The following is a 17,571-nucleotide window of genomic DNA, read 5'->3' on the forward strand; positions in this document are numbered from 1 at the left end:
ATATATTAAGCCACTTCTGTATCATGATGCCACTGGATAAGGCTTTAGAACAGGGGTCTGAGAAACTTCTCTATTGAACTTCCATTCATGCAGTGCTAGCGCACTCTCTCTGGCTGAGTCTACTCTGTCATATAATCCAGTTCAAAGCAGATAATCTGGATTTTATATTGCAGTGTAGTTATATGCTCTCTCTCTCTCTCTCTCTCTCTCTCTCTCTCTATATATATATATATATATATATATATATATATATATGCCCGGCCACGCGTTGCTGTGGCATTGTCTGGTAGTATTGGTGAGAAATTGTTGAGGTAGTGGTGGTATTGAATGTCTGTTGTATGGTTGTCTTTATGTTTAGTATGCATTTGGTTGTTTGTGTACTGTGAAAGTGGTGAGGATAGAGGACACTGTTTATGTTGGATTAGTGAGACTCTACTGTATATTTGAAATCTTATATTATCTGCCTAGAACTGCCCCTTCTACACAGCTGTATAAAATGCACACTGAAGTGAATTATCTGACAGTGTGGACTCAAGATAATCCAGTTCAAAGCAGATAATATAAGATTCTAAATGGGTAATATAGCTGTGTGGAATGGCCTTGAGTCTACACTGCCATATAATCCACTTAAAATCAGATAATCTGTATCTTATAGGCAGTGTGGAAGAGGCCTGAGGCCTAACTGTGCCTGTCCCCTGGACTGAGTAGGTTGCTAGGAGACCAAGTGGGCGGAGCTTAGCCCTCTAACTGGCAGCAATTGGATAAAAATCATTATTCCTTTCCCTCTAATTACGACTTTATTTTTCTTTTCTTTTTGTTGTATCAACCTAGAGCCGTGGATGATGGATTGTGTTGTCAAATTTCGAGGTTGGGGGGTCTGTAGTTTTGTTGTTTTGTCTGCTGCCCTGATGCCATCACTCTTTTATATATATAGATGATTATCTGCTTTGAACTGGATTATATGAGTCTACACTGTCATATATTTCAGTTCAAAGTAGATAATCTGGATTTTATATGGCAGTATAGATGGGGCCTCAGGCAGAAGCAAGCTACTGTAGCCTCTCCTAGCTTGTGTGTTCTTCATTCATTCATAACTTTTCCCATTTTGACCACACTCTGATGTTGCTTGGCTTTAAGTGTCCTGATTTCCATCTGTGAAAATTGAAGGGTATGCATTCAAGCCATACAATGCTGCTTATCTTGATGTCCATGTGACACAATGTGGATCAAGCAACAGAGAACTCGCCTTGGATTGCCAGCAAAAAAATTCCACCTCTGTTCAGGCCACATGCTGGTTGGCACCGATCTGTGACTATTCAGAAAAAAATCTGGAGTGTATTGCTTTCTCTAAAAACCTTGTTAGTGAATTGAGATTTGGCAATCATACATCTGAGGGCCCTTCCAGATAGGCCCAAAATGTGGAATCTATCACGTGTTTTCCTGAGGCATCCAAATGACACCTCGGGTAAGCCCAAATTAACCCGGAATAAACTGGGATTTCCCTGGGTTGATAAAACACCTGGAAAGATCTGACCTTAATGTAAGGTCTAGATCTTTCCAGTAGTATGCCCTGTGGGGATTGACTTCCAGAACTGCTTCTGCGATTCCGGGATCAATTCCCACTGCAATCCTGGTTCTTAGGGCTCCAAGAGCCCAAAGGAGAGGGATGGTGCTCCCACCCTACCCTCTGTGATGCGTCAAAATATAGCCACCTCCGAGGGAAAGCCCAGTCTGGGGTGGATGTGGGACCTGAATCCCAGGAGAAACTCGGATTAAATATCCCAGTCTCTCCCAGGATTTGGCCCTGTGTAGAAGGTCCTGAATTTGCCATGTTTAACATATAATGGTCATGTGTACACTGAGTGCAATTCTGCTGGAGTTTTATGTAATACGCATACAAAATAACACTACATACACCTCATCAAACTACAACTTCCATTATTCCATTTTATTGAGCCACTAAAGTAGTGTCCAACTGAATTAATTCTGCAGATGCACCCATCCACAACAAAAGCACATGCTGCAATGCTGAAGAGGCTATATGCAAAGAACTGCCTATGTAAAAATAGGACAATGAACATCTACGCTCTAATGTAGGTGCATAATTCCCAATGTGTGCATGCAGAAGATGATGTCATGACCACAATGATTTCCATGGACACTGAACCTGCAAAATACTAGGTTATATCATGAAAACATCACATTGATTGAAGTAAGATTGACCAATATTGTATTACTAGCTTGGGTACCCGGCATTGCTCGGGTTATTTGAAAAAAGTCAATTTTTTAATTGTCCAAAAATACATAAGGTTGTGGGTGAACTACAACTCATATAATGACAGGTAACCCCCAGAAACTCGACCAGTGGTTAAAGTTTGTCATGCTGGGCAAGTGTGCTCTCTAGATGCATCACCGGTGGAGTTCAGTGTGCTCTCTGGCTGCAGGGTAAACTACAACTGCCACTACAGTGGTTCAGTCCCACCCCCCAATTCCTCCAGTATGTTCTATTCATAATGGGGGTTCTGTGTACCAAATGGGGTCCATGTCCATTGTCGGTGGGGGTCCAAGTGCTGTGTCTTGATGCAAGTCGAACTGCAACTTCCATCATATTGAGTCATTCCTTCAAACCCCACCAGTAAGTTTAGTTCCAGTTATTGATCAATTCCGCTCTATTTGCAGTGTGCTATAGAAAAGGGTAGGAAAGGGTTAAGGGAGAGGCAATAGGCAGGGTCGTGCAAATTCCACACCAATTGAGAGAGAAAGGAACACTGGGAAGTGTCTTTGGTGGAGAAAAAACAGAAAATCTATGATGAAATTATCCCCATCTGAAAGCCTTCACTTGGGAGGTGGGTAGTATGGTGTTTGTGGAGGACATTGGCAGAGCTCTTGGACATGTTCATGGCACCCACTATAACCTGCAGTGTTCCTTGGAGGGAGGGCCATTGGTGGCTCCTCAGCATTGGAAGTTGTAGCTGTTTGTGGAAGTGGGAGCCTGTCTGACTAAATGGACACCCGTGCCACATACACACATACAGATTTTCACTTTTATTATATGTATAGATAAGACATAGATAGATAGATATCGATGTATAGATAGATATTGAAACTGTTTGAGCAAGCCAAAGGAATAGATCTTAAATTCAGCATTTCTTCACTGAATGAGCAAATGCCCGTACAGTAAATGCAACACTTGGAATTAGGACATCCAGTTGTGGACTCTGATTTTCTTCTCCCAAACTTGGGGAATTTGATCAACAGAGTGGAGACTACAGGATCTGCTCTGTATGTCCCCCACAAACCACACTCTTGGGTCAAATGAGGCAGTGGCTTTGAAAGGTTTTACAGGGAGCTGCTGCATGCCTTTTTGATGAGTAAAAGTTTGCCGTTTTTAAAGGGCATTGAAGGCCCAAAATAAATAGCAAAATGCTGAAGAAAGCCTCTTTCCCTTTTTCTGACTTCTGGGTAAAATGCATTAAATTTTTTGAGGGTGTCTAAATACGACACAGGGACACGAAGTCTATGATTTGAGGAACAAGAGCTGGAAATTTAAAAAATGTGTTAAAATAAACAGTTGATATGAATGGCAATGGGATGTTTGCGTTTTAAAAGCTGATGTAATGACTGCCGCTCTTCCCGGCAGAAGAAATCCCTAGTGGGTGATCTTAAGCAACTTTGCAGGCATAGGGATGGATATAATTTTACTGGTGAGGCCCACAGTGGAAAAGCTCTCACCACATATTCAGCAGATAAAAAACCTTACGGACTGAGGTCAGAGGAAATTAGCCCTTCTTATGTTCAACAGAAGTAGGGTTTGCACTCAGCAGATGTCATTCAAGCATTCTGCTTGAGTTCTGAGCAACATTGATGAGTTAATTGATTTGTGACAGGTTTGTGTCCCTCATCTTCTTTTTCTGGCTTCTAAAATAAAGCTTTCCATAAAAGGTTGATATGTCCAGATCAAATTCCATGGTTGATCAGAGCTGGGATCCATCATCATCTTGAGGGGTTCATATTCCCTCATCCCTGTTACAAAATGTGAATAAACAGATAAAGAAATCTCTCAATGTATTACATACATTGGTTTGTTAGTTTGTACCACAAAGGCTCCCACATAGCTTGGTGGTTCTGGCCCAAACCTGGTACAAATACTCTTTACTATCCAATTGAGGGGTTTGAACTAACAAACACCTTTTCAAGTTCAGAGAAGAAGGAAAGAAAAGGAAAAAGCAAATTGGCTGTGGCTAGGTGAAGGATTGGCTGTTGTTAGTTGAAGTGCCCTTGTTAAACAGTCAGCTAAGATGCATGGGATAAATAAAATAAAGCTTACTATCCTTCCTAAAGTTGATCTAAATGTTTGTTATGTGACCCACTTTGGATCCTACAAGGCTGCTGTTAAAAACAGAACAACATGACTGGGCGCCATGGATGGCTAATGTATTCTTAGGCAGATATGGAGTTCAAGATTTTTCACCTAGAAATTTAAAGTGCACCTACCCTGGAATCATGAGATTTGTAGTTTTGTTATATGATTTTGGCTATGGTAAGAACCGCTGATTCAGGACCTGTGTGTCATGCTCCCAAAAGGTCGAATGAGACACAGACAGGATGAAGGCAATGATCAGTGGCTTTATTTTCCTTTGGCCAAAAGTGGAAGTCAACAGTGTTGATGCTCCAGACTGAAATAAGCGCAATTGCAAACATATGGATTTATTTATAGCACTATGACAGCCATTCAAAACAAAGACACTCTGTCTTGCTGCCTTTTGATTGGTCCAAAATGGTCCCAGCCAGGATCCTCTCCTTGATAGGTCTAGGAGCTCCATTCATTGTCACCACTGATTGGCTTCAGTTCTGGTGGGAAATTTAATAAACTGTCATTGGTTTATTTGAATGCTTGTGTTTGTTTCTTGATCTGTTCAGGAGAAGGGTGTGAGTGGAAAGAAATGCAGCTGGGTCAAAGACAATGGGTTGAAATAGTTCTGTTACTGCCAGGACGATGGATACCAGCCAGGTAGACAAAAGGGTGCCCACAGTGCTGGCACCGTAGAATTGTGGCCCCAGGGAGGGGGTCTGATCCAGTGGTTGGAATGAGCAAATGTTCCCAAAAATAAAACACCAGGGAAAACCCTGTGGCTCTTCCTAGGCCTATTATGTATCCTGTGTCTCTCTTGGGGCATTGTCAAAAGATTATGGTAATTGAATGTTTGGACACTCTTTCAAGTGTGGGGTGTGTGTCATAATTATGCAACATCTAGATGAATTTATTGAAGGATTGCCTGAAACTAGGGAAAAGGGTAATAACTGGCTCCCTGTTGATTCTTATGGACCTGCAGAATCTGGGTTTCACCTTTTGGGGTTTTCAGTAACAGTTTGATCAGTCTTTAGCCTTCTCTGCCAAAGAGTGCCAGTACCTCAGCAAATTACAAATCCCAGAATTTCATAGCACTGAGCCACAGCACTTTAAGTGGCATCAAACTGCATTAGTTCTACAGTGCAGATGCACCCTTGGATTGGACTGCTTTTTCAATGGAGGTGCTTTCAAACGAGGATTATTTACTGTGAAATGGGACATGGCATCACTGTAACGCTACAAAGTTCTAACTCCTCCACCTCCTGAGTGATAAGGAAATGGCACTTGTGTGAAATCAGGCTTGGAGCTGAGAACCATAAATGGATTTCTTTTAGCAACACATGCAGCTGAACTTTCTGAATCGAATAAGGTGTGCAGCCAGAGGGAAGCACATCAGCAACCAGCTGCCTTCATGGGTGGCTGCTAATCAGAAGCAAACCTATGTGCCCATGAGCAAATGTAAGTGATAGTTTTTGCCTACATTTTATGGCTTGATTCGCCTGGATGGCTCATCAGGAATGATGGATTTTGTTCTGCAGATGCTATGGTTTGCTTCACCATCAGTAAGATTATGTAGAAGGGAGAAAGGGGAATGAAGTTTGGAAAAGCCAAAGGCCACCTTATAGTGGACAGATCTGGCAATGTGATCATTCTCAGGTGAATGTATTATTTGTTCTTATGCTTTTAAAATATATGTATGCTAAATCAATGAACAAACAGAAAATACGATTTTTTTCATGCCAAAACCAAGTATCGGTTTTGGCATTTGGCTTAAAGACACAAACACATGTACTAATTTGGTTACTTCATATTTCATTTTAGGATCAACATTATGGGGGATGTTACACATTTTGGATTAACATCCCTTCCTTACTTTCTCCCCTTCTTCCGTCTTTGTTGTCTTCCTCTTCCACCACCTCCTTTTAATCTATGCATTAAAAAATCCAAATGAGTCAAAGGTTTCAGTGAAATACATTATTTATGACATGGAAGAGGCAAAGTGAAATAGACTTAAAATTGTTTTTTTTTTTAAGTCAACACTCCCCCATTTCAAAATGAGCGTGGCCAGATTTTCCCTGGCATAATGTTCACAAATGACTGTCATCTTGCAGGAATTATGAGATGGATCTGACCTTTTTGTACAACTGGGTGTGCTAGTGAAAAAAGAAAGCTTGGACTGACTTGCAAATGTTGTTTTTTCTTCTTCTTAGGACAGAAGTCTCACCTATTCCTATTGGCTCAAAAATGATATTTTTAGCAAATAAATGTACACATACATCGACATACATAGAAATATATGTAAATGTTGAATGGTCATCGTTTTAAAGTAAAATGGGCCCACACACAGAAAAGCACACATTTCTGCCTTGTTAGAGGAGACTATAAGTAGTCATTACTTTAATGAATTGCCCTGCTACGTACATTCTTTTATTTTAAAAATTCTTTCAGTGTTTTTTTTTAAGTTGCTCTCTCACTTTTCTAACTTTTTTCTGAAGGAGAAATAGATATTTGTTGTGTAGAATTTTATTCATTTCTGGCTGTTAATGCTTCTTTTTGACTACATAATCATAACCTCCACAACCTCCTGATTTGCCAGGGGCACTCCATTTAGTTTTATGCCAAAATATGTAAAATATGTGTATTTTATATAAAGCTTTTAGATGATTGTGTGTTGTAACTCACCTCGAGGCATGTGGAGAGACAGGCAAGAAATAAAATTGTTGTTGCTGTTATTATTATTGTTATTATTGTGATGATGATGATGATGATGATGATGATGATGACGACAGCATTATCCCCATTTTTGTATAAGGTTCTCCCTCATACTAAAATGTGAAATGTTTCTCCTAGGCAGAATCATGGAAACAGATTTGGAAGATGCCTCATGAGTCCTTGAGTCCAACCACCAGTTCAATGCAAGCTCTCCAGCTAAAATATCTCTAGCAAGTAGTTGTCCAGACTCTTTTGGAAGCGGTTCAGAGAAAGAGACCCCACAACCTCTTATCTCTCCTATACCTTCAGACCATTAAATCTGGTCCTGTCCTCTGGGGCAGCAGAGAACAGGACTGTCCCCTCTTCACGCTCCTTGAGATATTTAAGGTTGTGATCATATTATACCTCAGTCTTCTTTTCACTAAGCTGAAAATGGCTAGCTCTGTCAACCTTTCCTCATATGATTCATTCTTCATGCCTCTTATCATCCTTGTTGTCCTTCTCCAAACTCACTCTAAATTGTCTATATCCTTCTTAAAATGAGGTACACAGAATTAACTGCTGTACTCCAAGTGAGGCTTGGCCAGTGCAGAATATAGTGGGGCTATTACTTCCCTCGACTTGGAATCTATGCTTCTATTAACACAAGATAAAATAGAATAAAACTTCCTTGATGAAGCACCACACTGCTAAATGATGTCTAATTTATGATTAACATGAATAATACCAAAGTCCTTTTGGCATATAGTACTGCAGAACCATGAATCCCACATTCTATATCTCTGGATTTTGATTTTTTGGCCTAAATATAAGGTAAAAGTAAAGGTTAAGTCCAGCCATGTCTGACTCTGGAGGTTGGTGCTTAATCTCCATTTCTAAGCCGAAGAGCCGGCGTTGTCCGTAGACACCTGCAAGGTCATGTGGCCGGCATGACTGCATGGAACGCCATTACCTTCCCGCTGGAGCGGTACCTATTGATCTACTAACATTTGCATGTTTTCGAACTGCTAGGTTGGCAGAAACTGGAACTAACAGTGGGCGCTCACTCCACTCCCTGGATTTGAACCTGGGACCTTTTGGTCTGCAAGTTCAGCAGCTCAGCACTTTAACACACTGAGCCACCGGAGGCCCAAATATAGAATTTTGAATTTGTTTCAGTTGAGTTTGATTGTCTTAATTTCTGCTCAGGGTGTTGGACATCCTTTCCAGTAAGAGCTTTGAACTAAAAATATGCTGGTGCCTTTAGCTTGGGTTTTTGTGTTTGTTTGTTTGTTTGTTTGTTTTGCATTTGTCCTTCCTCATATTAGACTGCTCTCTCCCTCCAAGAACTTTTCTGAAATTTCATTTGGTTCTAGGCATAAAAGTGATGTTATTTTGCCCTTGCCCAACCTTTGATCCCCCAGGATTTTGGGACTTCAACCCCCAGAAATCCCAGCCAGTTTGGCCAATTGTAATGAATTCTAAGTGCTGAAGCCCAAAATGCTTGGGAGGACCAACTGTTGGGAACCACTGCTCTAGGAGATACCTCTAGTGTTCCCATGTTGGTAAGAGACAGGCTAAGAAGGGGACATGGAAAGCCTCAACTCCTCTTCAGAATAGGAGACAGCCCTATACAAGCATCTCTCTGATTTTCCCTCTCTCGCTCTGCAGCGGAGAAAGAATAATACCACAAATTATTAAGTATGCCAAGACCTATGAGGCATGCCAAGTTTTCCTTTTCCATCAGCATTAAGCCAACTATGCCAGTGTTTCTCAAAGGTTGCAAAAGAGACATACAGACATCCAAATTCAGAAGTAAATTCTGAATGAAAGCTCATCCTCGTATAAATTGCATTAGCCTGTGTGGTCAAAATTAAGGGAATCATTGAGTTATAGTAAAAGGAAAAAAAGGGAGGGGAGGTTTTCATATTCCATGTCCATGATTGACTTTTACAAGAATTATTATCCTAAGCATAAAATACCTTAGGGGCATACTTTTCTGATCTTGTCAGAATATTCATGACTGCTTACATATAAAATCAAAGCCGAGGCCAAAATTCCAAAATTTCAGTATGAGACTTCAGTCAAGATATTTGTGACAACTGAGATTTGATTTTTAAAAAATCTTAATTTAATACTATATACTGGGGAATAGCTCCCATCAGGTTCAATGGGGTTTACTCACAGGTAAGTCAGTACAGGATTGAAGCCCAAATAATAGCCATTTGCTTTTTCTTGCCATGCTTTGCGTCACCAGTGCCAAATTTATTATAGCTGCCAAAGGCAAGAATGATAACAAAGTCAAGCAATAGCTTAGCAGCGATCACAAAAGAACATCCACTCCCAGTTCACCCAAACAAATCAACTGTCGCTTCTAGTCATCCCATCAGACTTTGGCACAAAAGCTCACCTCTCTTCCCAGCACTCTAAAGTGATTTAGACTTTATTTTCCAATGAACACGTCGTGTAGCACCACCGACAGCGATTCAATCTAGACAAAATTGTAGTCAAAACCTAAACTGATTACATTATTGTAAATGGGGAAGAGTTTAAACTTTGAATGAGAGTATATAAAAGAAGCAGCAGCAAACCTCCCTCCTTCTTTATAACAATTCCCTCTGAGAATTTCCTCTTAGTCTCTTTTGACTTTTCCAAGAGATGTTATTTTCCCTTCCAGTACCAATTTTGGCAGTGATGGCCTAAAAGGTTCTAGTGCCCCAGGTGAGACTAGATTATAGGACTCCATATGGGGTCAAAAATAGGAGAGTCCTTGCAAACATTCACCAAGAAATACAAGCCGTAGGATTTTAATGCCCTTCAAAGGAATTATAGCTAGGTTAAGGCATGCCAATCCCATCTTAGTGTCTCAGGCAATGAAAATATTGCTGGACTGCCAGCACAGTTAGAAGCACAGAATGGCTTTCTGGAAAGTCCTCTTTTTACCTTTTTTCCCTTCGTCAGCTGAAAAAGATTCATTTGCAGCTATGAATCCCATGTATTCAAATCTTTCGTGTATTTTTCAGGAGCTTGTTGCAAGAGCTTAAAATGCATAACTATTGTTCGGAATGCATTTCCCTTGACAAGAAACTATTACTCTAAATACACTGTAAAGGCAAGTAAGGTTGACTCTACTAATAGGCAGAGTGAAGTTTGTTGCTGCGTTGTTGTGCGCCTTCAAGTTGTTTCCAATGTATGCTTACTCTAAGGCAAGACTATAACGAAGGTTTCTGCTGCGGACAGTGAGTGATTTGCCCAAGGTCAATCTGTGAGTTTCAATGGCTGAGTGGGGAACCAAATCCTGTTCTCCCGAGTTGTCGTCCAGTGTTCAAACTACTACAACACACTCCAGCTCTCAGAGTGAGGCACCTACCTCAACTAGCAGATTTTGAGTATAACAAAAGCAGTTTTTGGAAAAAGGGGTTTTTTGGCCTAGAACTCTCAGAATGATTCTGTTCCTTGGGATAATTTGAAAGTCCTATTTGCAAAGTAACTTTCCCAAGCCCTGCACAAAGGAGTAGTTATTTAACAAATTTAAGAAATTGTTATGTATTTAATTTCTTATCACTGTATGTTAATTCCCATGAGAAGAACCTTTGGGATCTTCAGCCTCAGGTGATTAAGTACCTTAGTTTTGGGTACTGCTTGCCATATACTGTAGGTAGTATAGGGGCCCTGGCATCAGTTTACACAACACTACGTGTTTGGATAAGTCATGGGGCCATCCTCTTCTGTGAACAGAGCTTGCACTGCTGTTGTGTTGTCCTGGCTACTGCTACAAACACATCACACTGCTCAGCGTACACTCTGAACTTTCCTTTCTCCATGAGAAGTTCAAGCTCACCGTTTCCCTAACTGAATAACTACATCTCCCACCAGAACCCTGCATCAGCAAGCAGTAATTTACAAAATAATATAAAAAACTTTAAAAGACATGGAACCCCTTGGGGTTCTAGAGCAACCAGCTGGAAGTAACCTGCAATAATCCCATGACCCACACATACTTTTCAAGGTAGTGATATGACCCTGAGACTCTTCTCATCCTTTGTCAGTTCTGTTCTGGAAACCTTAGGAAGGAGGTTATTTATGTGATATCCCTAAATGGAGGCAAATACATATAAGCAAGTCTTGCCATATTGTTCCCCATCATAGTTAAGGGACTAGGAAGAATACTTGGGCCCTATATAGACCCTATCTATTGAAGCTGGCCGTTGGATCGTCTTTGACAGAAACGATTTTCAATTGCATTAAATCCTTGCTTAAGCAGCAAAAGCTGGTATTCAGCATTGTTATGGACCAGAGTTATAATTCCGTAACTGGTCTGTATTCAGTAAGTATGAATTTTTATTGCCAATCTCCATAAATGCAACCACAGTCCAGTTTAAGAACGAGTCGAAAGATCAGGTCAAAGAGGTCCATTTCACTGGTGATCAGGACACCAGGAGGACATTTCCACCTCCCTTCCGCCAATGAGTGAGTGTGATACAATTAGAACCAGAATCCCCGTTGCAAGTTCCTGGTTTGCTTGTTAGCAAGAGAAGGTGGAAAAGATGTCCTCCTTGCACCTCAATTGCCAGCTGAATTGACCTCTCCTCCTGATCCAACAACTGGCTCTTAAGGCAGTCAGGGAGTCGGAGATGTAACTTAGTTCACTAAATAACTAATCAAATATACTAGTGATCATCCTTTTGTAGTCTTTTGTAGCCCCCATACTGCAGTGCTTTAGGAAAGAATTAAAACCATGGTTGTTTCAGCAGGCTTTTCACACTGTCTAGACGATTGCCGACCTAATTGCCTCTATGATGACACCTTATATCATTTAGAGTAATACAGTTAAGATGCTGAACTGTTGTATGGATCTTTTAATTATGATGATGACCATATTTTACTGTCTCCATTTAATTGTGTTTGCTTTTATTAATTTTATATGTTGGTATTATCTATTGTGTTCTGATTTGATATATTGTTGTACTACATCATATATGTCATGGCACTATTGCGTGTTATTTTGTAAGCCTCCCGAGTCCCTTTGGGAGATAGACATGGGATATAAATAAATTATTATTATTATTATTATTATTATTAGTCTTTAGTTTCTTGTTTTTGACTTTTGTTGTGTTCTTGCCTCTTGGTTTATCCTCTGACTTAATTTCCTTCTCATCCCTGTTCCTTCATTTGTTCTTTATTTCAGTCACTCTTCTGTTTTGTCTGTAGCTCCTGACATATCACAGACTGATGTTTATGGCCCACCCTGATATAGGACCACCCCAGACACAGGAGGACAACAAAAGGAAAAGATAGCATCAGCAATCCTTTTTACATTGTCATTGTAGAGCAAAGAAGGCTGTCTTATCTGTTCTCTTCAAGAAATCTGCAAAAAGAGTGTTGAGAAGAATGGGATGTTATACACATAGAAAAAAAATCAATAGAACCAAGCCCGACTCAGAACTTTGTAAGTATCAGTCCATTTCACTCATAATTGTTGGATGTTGTAAATGTAACTAAATAAATAGAAGTTTTACCAGGGCTTCTGAACCAAATTTTACCCTGCAGTGTAATAATGTGCTGCTCAGTAACTTTACTTCAGTTGATTAGGTCAAACAAAGGAACAATATATACAGTAATCTCTCTGATGTCTTACAGAGAACAGAGGGAATAAACAGTCCTTTTAAAACAGTCTTTAAATATGCCTCATTGCCTTTAAAATTATCAGGCTTCAGAGAGTCAGCAGCCATTAACTCCCTAGCTGTTACCTCTTTGCTCTCTGAGATAAAAAGTGCCAGTTCAAACCATTTCTCTCAGCAGCAAGCCAGAGACAATAGCCAATCAGAATGTTGGCTCCTGGCATGCTTAGCCAATCAGCTGCTGACACATGTCTTTCCAGTCAACCCATTACATCATGGCACCTTTTACAAATCCCCACAATAATGATTGAAAATCAAGCAATGGATATGTGGTATTTATAGTTTGGATTTTTTAAAACATAATTTCACCAGCTATGGGATCTCCAGGATATGATGAGACTATAGCAACCCAAGACTTAATCAGAGGAATTTTGACCTGGATTGTCTCATAGAATCATAGAATCATAGAATAGTAGAGTTGGAAGAGACCTCATGGGTCATCCAGTCCAACCGCCTGCCAAGAAGCAGGAAATCGCATTCAAAGCACCCCCGACAGATAGGGAGATGCTTTCAAAGACTATGAGGATTAAAGAAACGTTGCAATAATCTGAGGGTGGGCTAGGAATAAGGAAGACTATTTCTCCTCAGCAGACATCATCCATGTGTTTTTGCAGGCTGCAACCAGCTTGTGGGGTTACAAGGGAAAATGAGGCAAGGATCAGTAACAATAGCTATTTGTGATTTTTTAAAATTCTCTCCTACAAAGCTTTATAATGTCATGAACAATGTCTCCTTTGACAGACTGCAGTGTTACTTTGATACCTCCCCTTTTCTCTCCCCTACCTCCTCCGCAGCATATTTTCACCTTGTAAACAGGGTTAATGTATGTTTATAATTATACCTCTTTAAGGGTGTTTCCTCTAAGAACATGATTGAAGCATGTTCTTTTCCCTAAGGGAATTGGAACAGGATGGATAGAGCTATTCTGGACACAGTTGTTAGAAAAAACACTGCAAACTTGGCAAAGCAAAGACTATGGTGATAAGCAAATGTCAAGAGATAGCTTGGACCTCGTTGAACTTGACTGAACTATATTGAAATCTATGGGACTTAAAGAAAGGCATGCACTAGGGCCAGATTCTCCCCTGCTCCCTCCTTTTTTAAAAAAAGAAAGGGAGGCAACTGGAAAACATGGCCTTTCATATAATAGGGGCATTTGCCAAATAATAGCTCCTTATAACCTTGCCCCTGATGGCACAGCATGTTAAACCACTGAACGGCTGAAATTGCTGACCGAAAGGTCGGCGGTTCAAATCCGGGGAGTGGGATGAGCTCCCGTTGTCAGCCTCAACCTAGCCAACCTAGCAGTTCAAAAACATGCAAATGTGAGTAGATCAATAGGTACTACTCCAGCGGGAAGGTAACGGCACTCTATGCAGTCATGCCGGCCACATGACCTTGGAGGTGTGTACGGACAACGCCGACTCTTTGGCTTAGAGATGGAGATGAGCATCAACCTTCAGAGTTGAAAACAACTAGATTTAATGTCAGGGGAAAACCTTTACCTTTTCCTTTATAACTTTGTCATTGGGAGCCCCGGTGGCGGAGTGTGTAAAAGCACTGAGCTGGAGACCGAAAGGTCCCAGGTTCAAACCCCAGGAGCGGCGGGAGCGCCCGCTGTTAGCTCCAGCTTCTGCCAACCTAGCAGTTCGAAAACATGCCAACGTGAATAGATCAATAGGTACCGCTCCGGCGGGAAGGTAACGGCGCTCCGTGCAGTCATGCCAGCCACATGACCTTGGAGGTGTCTACGGACAATGCCGGCTCTTCGGCTTAGTAATGGAGATGAGCACCAACCCCCATGAATGGACTTAACGTCAGGGGAAAACCTTTACCTTTACTCCTTTTCAGAAATAACTGCATGAGATACAACACTGTGGAGTGGTTAGAGTTTTAAGTATAGTAGAGTCTCACTTATCCAACACTCACTTATCCAATGTTCTGGATTATCCAATGCATTTTTGTAGTCAATGTTTTCAATACATCATGATATTTTGGTGCTAAATTCGTAAATACAGTAATTGCAACATAGCACTAATGTGTAATGAACTGCTTTTTCTGTCAAATTTGTTGTATAATATGATGTTTTGGTGCTTAATTTGTAAAATCATAACCTATTTTGATGTTTAATAGGCTTTTTCTTAATCTCTCCTTATTATCCAACATATTCGCTTATCCAACGTTCTGCCGGCCCATTTATGTTGGATAAGTGAGACTCTACTGTAATGGGAAAGTAATGGAAAATTATTGAAAGTTAGTAAAGAAAAGTAATGGAAAATTAGCAAGTACTTTTTAAAAATGGCTGTGGAAATGAGTAATAGCAGTTAGTTACTTTTAAGGCTTAATCATGAATAACAGGAATACATTACTTTTGAAGAACTGTCCAAGCTTTAGTGATAACTACCCACCATTTCACAGCAAAACAGTCATTAGTTTTGCTTTTGAAAAACTTCCAGGTGGTTAAGATGAATGTTTGAAATTGGAATTTAACAACTTGAGTGCCACGGTCTAGGAGAGCCAAGATCTCTCTTCAAACATTTGTGGGAACTGAACAAAAATATCCAAGGGGTTTCCATAAATTATTCCTTTGGGGCACAGTGTTGCACACAGCCGTCTTTCTGGAGACACTGTGGTACGGCTTCCTTCTGAGAAAAAGACAAGACTGCACAGGTAGATGGGGCTTTCACAGATTTTGCAGTTAAGAAGTTGGTTGTCTGCACTGTGGGAAACAAAAGAAGAGGAGAGGAAAATGGGAACCCTTTGCAGAGCAGTTACTTATTATTTGGAAGAACAGAAAGGTGCCAGAAAAATAGTGTGACACAATAGTTAAAAATAGACCATGGAAGCATTAAATGTTAGACTACAACATTTACATGATTGAGGATTCTAGGAGGGCCACTCCATAAATTTCCTGTTTTGCATTAAAAGGTACATGCTTTATGTTGCAACAACAAGAGACTTTACGAAATGACAAAATAAAAACAACAAATTATATTTCTTACTTGCTTCTCCTTATGGCTCAAAGCAGGTACAACATAGCTAAAATACATAGATAAAACATGAAACCACACATATGTTAAAAGATATAGAGCAAAGATTAAAACAGATTAAAATGATGCAAATCAACAAAACTGTTATGTTTTCATGGAATATAGAGTTATAACAGCAGGTTAAAATACGATATTGTAGTGCAGATCCAATAATCTGTATGAAGCACAGTTTAGAAAACACTCCGGACTACACATTTTAAAGGTTTAACTTTTGTTGATTTAATTATTTATGGATTTGATTAAGATGCCTTCTCTAGGAACATTTAGGTCTTGCAGGATGATTATTTGGTCAACTTCTGGGATATCTAGGGTTTGTCAACACCAACAAAATAATCATATGACAGTTCAGACTATTTAGCCCCAGGACTACCCTGAATCCATCCCATTAGCACCATACACACACTATTTATTCATGTATGAGTCTAGAAAATGTAATCAAAAAATCAACCCAAAAAACCCTGGATCAACCTATCCACAAGTCAGTGGGAGTACTGTATCTCAACTCTTATCAAAAACAGAAGCACACCCTCTTCTGAGTAGACTGAAAAGTCAAGCAGGAGAAGCACCAACTCCCTTTACTTTCTGCATTCAGGCATTCAAAAAAGCCACTAATTCTGGTCTTTTTATATACCTGGATGGGGAAATGGTGGTGGCAACTAGAGGCAGCTGGCCTCCTGAAGCAATATTGATGCTTTCACCTCTGTGTAGAAAGGCCCTTGGTCACATCAAAATCCATAATTTTGGTCCCCAAATCTTTCCTTGATTTATACATGTAACTGATTTACACATAAGTATATACAGTACATGTAATATACCATACTGAAATCATATTCCTGTACACACACCAAATTCGAATCAGCACTTTTATTTCTTTCTCCTTCAAAGTGATTTGTCTACTGCTTTTTAGAAGAGTCCTGCTATGCAAGTCACTTCCTTGGACTTCAGAATGGCTGGATCTACACTGTCATATAATCCATTTTCTGAATCCACATTATCATCTTGAAGTGAATTATCTGAGTCTATGCTGTTATGTAGGAGCCCCCGGTGGCACAGTGTGTTAAAGCGCTGAGCTGCTGAACTTGCAGATTGTAAGGTCGCAGGTTCAAATCCCAGGAGCGAAGTGAGCACCTGCTGTTAGCTCCAGCTTCTGCCAACCTAGCAGTTCGAAAACATGCCAATGTGAGTAGATAAATAGGTACTGCTCCGGCGGGAAGGTAACGGTGCTCCATGCAGTCATGCTGGCCACATGACCTTGGAGGTGTCTTTGGACAAAGCTGGATATTTGACTTAGAAATGGAGATGAGCACCAACCCCCAGAATCGAACATGACTGGACTCAATGTCAGGGGAAACCTTTACCTTATTACACTGTTATATAGCAGATAGTCTGGATTCAGAAACTGGATTATATGTAGATGGGGCCAATGAGATGCCCAGCAATGCATTCAATGGTGAGTAGGTATCCAGATCAATCCCCTCATCATTGATCTCATGATGAAATTCAGAGCATTTAAATTGAAAAATGAATTGACCAAAAGGAAAATTGTGGTTAAAATATGCAAACATTTTGTCACATTAGGTTTAGATTCATAACAGAACGTTACTTCCAATGGGAATTTTAGCGAGCATCCATCCATCCATCTTCCCCTCCTTTAATTGATGTCCCTACTTTCTCCCAGACTGGAATTCAAAACAAAAGACAGAAAATGACAATACAAACACATAAAGTTCAAACATTGAGATTAAAAAGAAAGAGATCAAAACAGTGTCAGACAACAGCAGGAACAAAACCATTCAAA

This window comes from Anolis carolinensis, chromosome 6, assembly GCF_035594765.1.
Source record: "Anolis carolinensis isolate JA03-04 chromosome 6, rAnoCar3.1.pri, whole genome shotgun sequence".
Taxonomy (NCBI): Eukaryota; Metazoa; Chordata; class Lepidosauria; order Squamata; family Dactyloidae; genus Anolis; species Anolis carolinensis.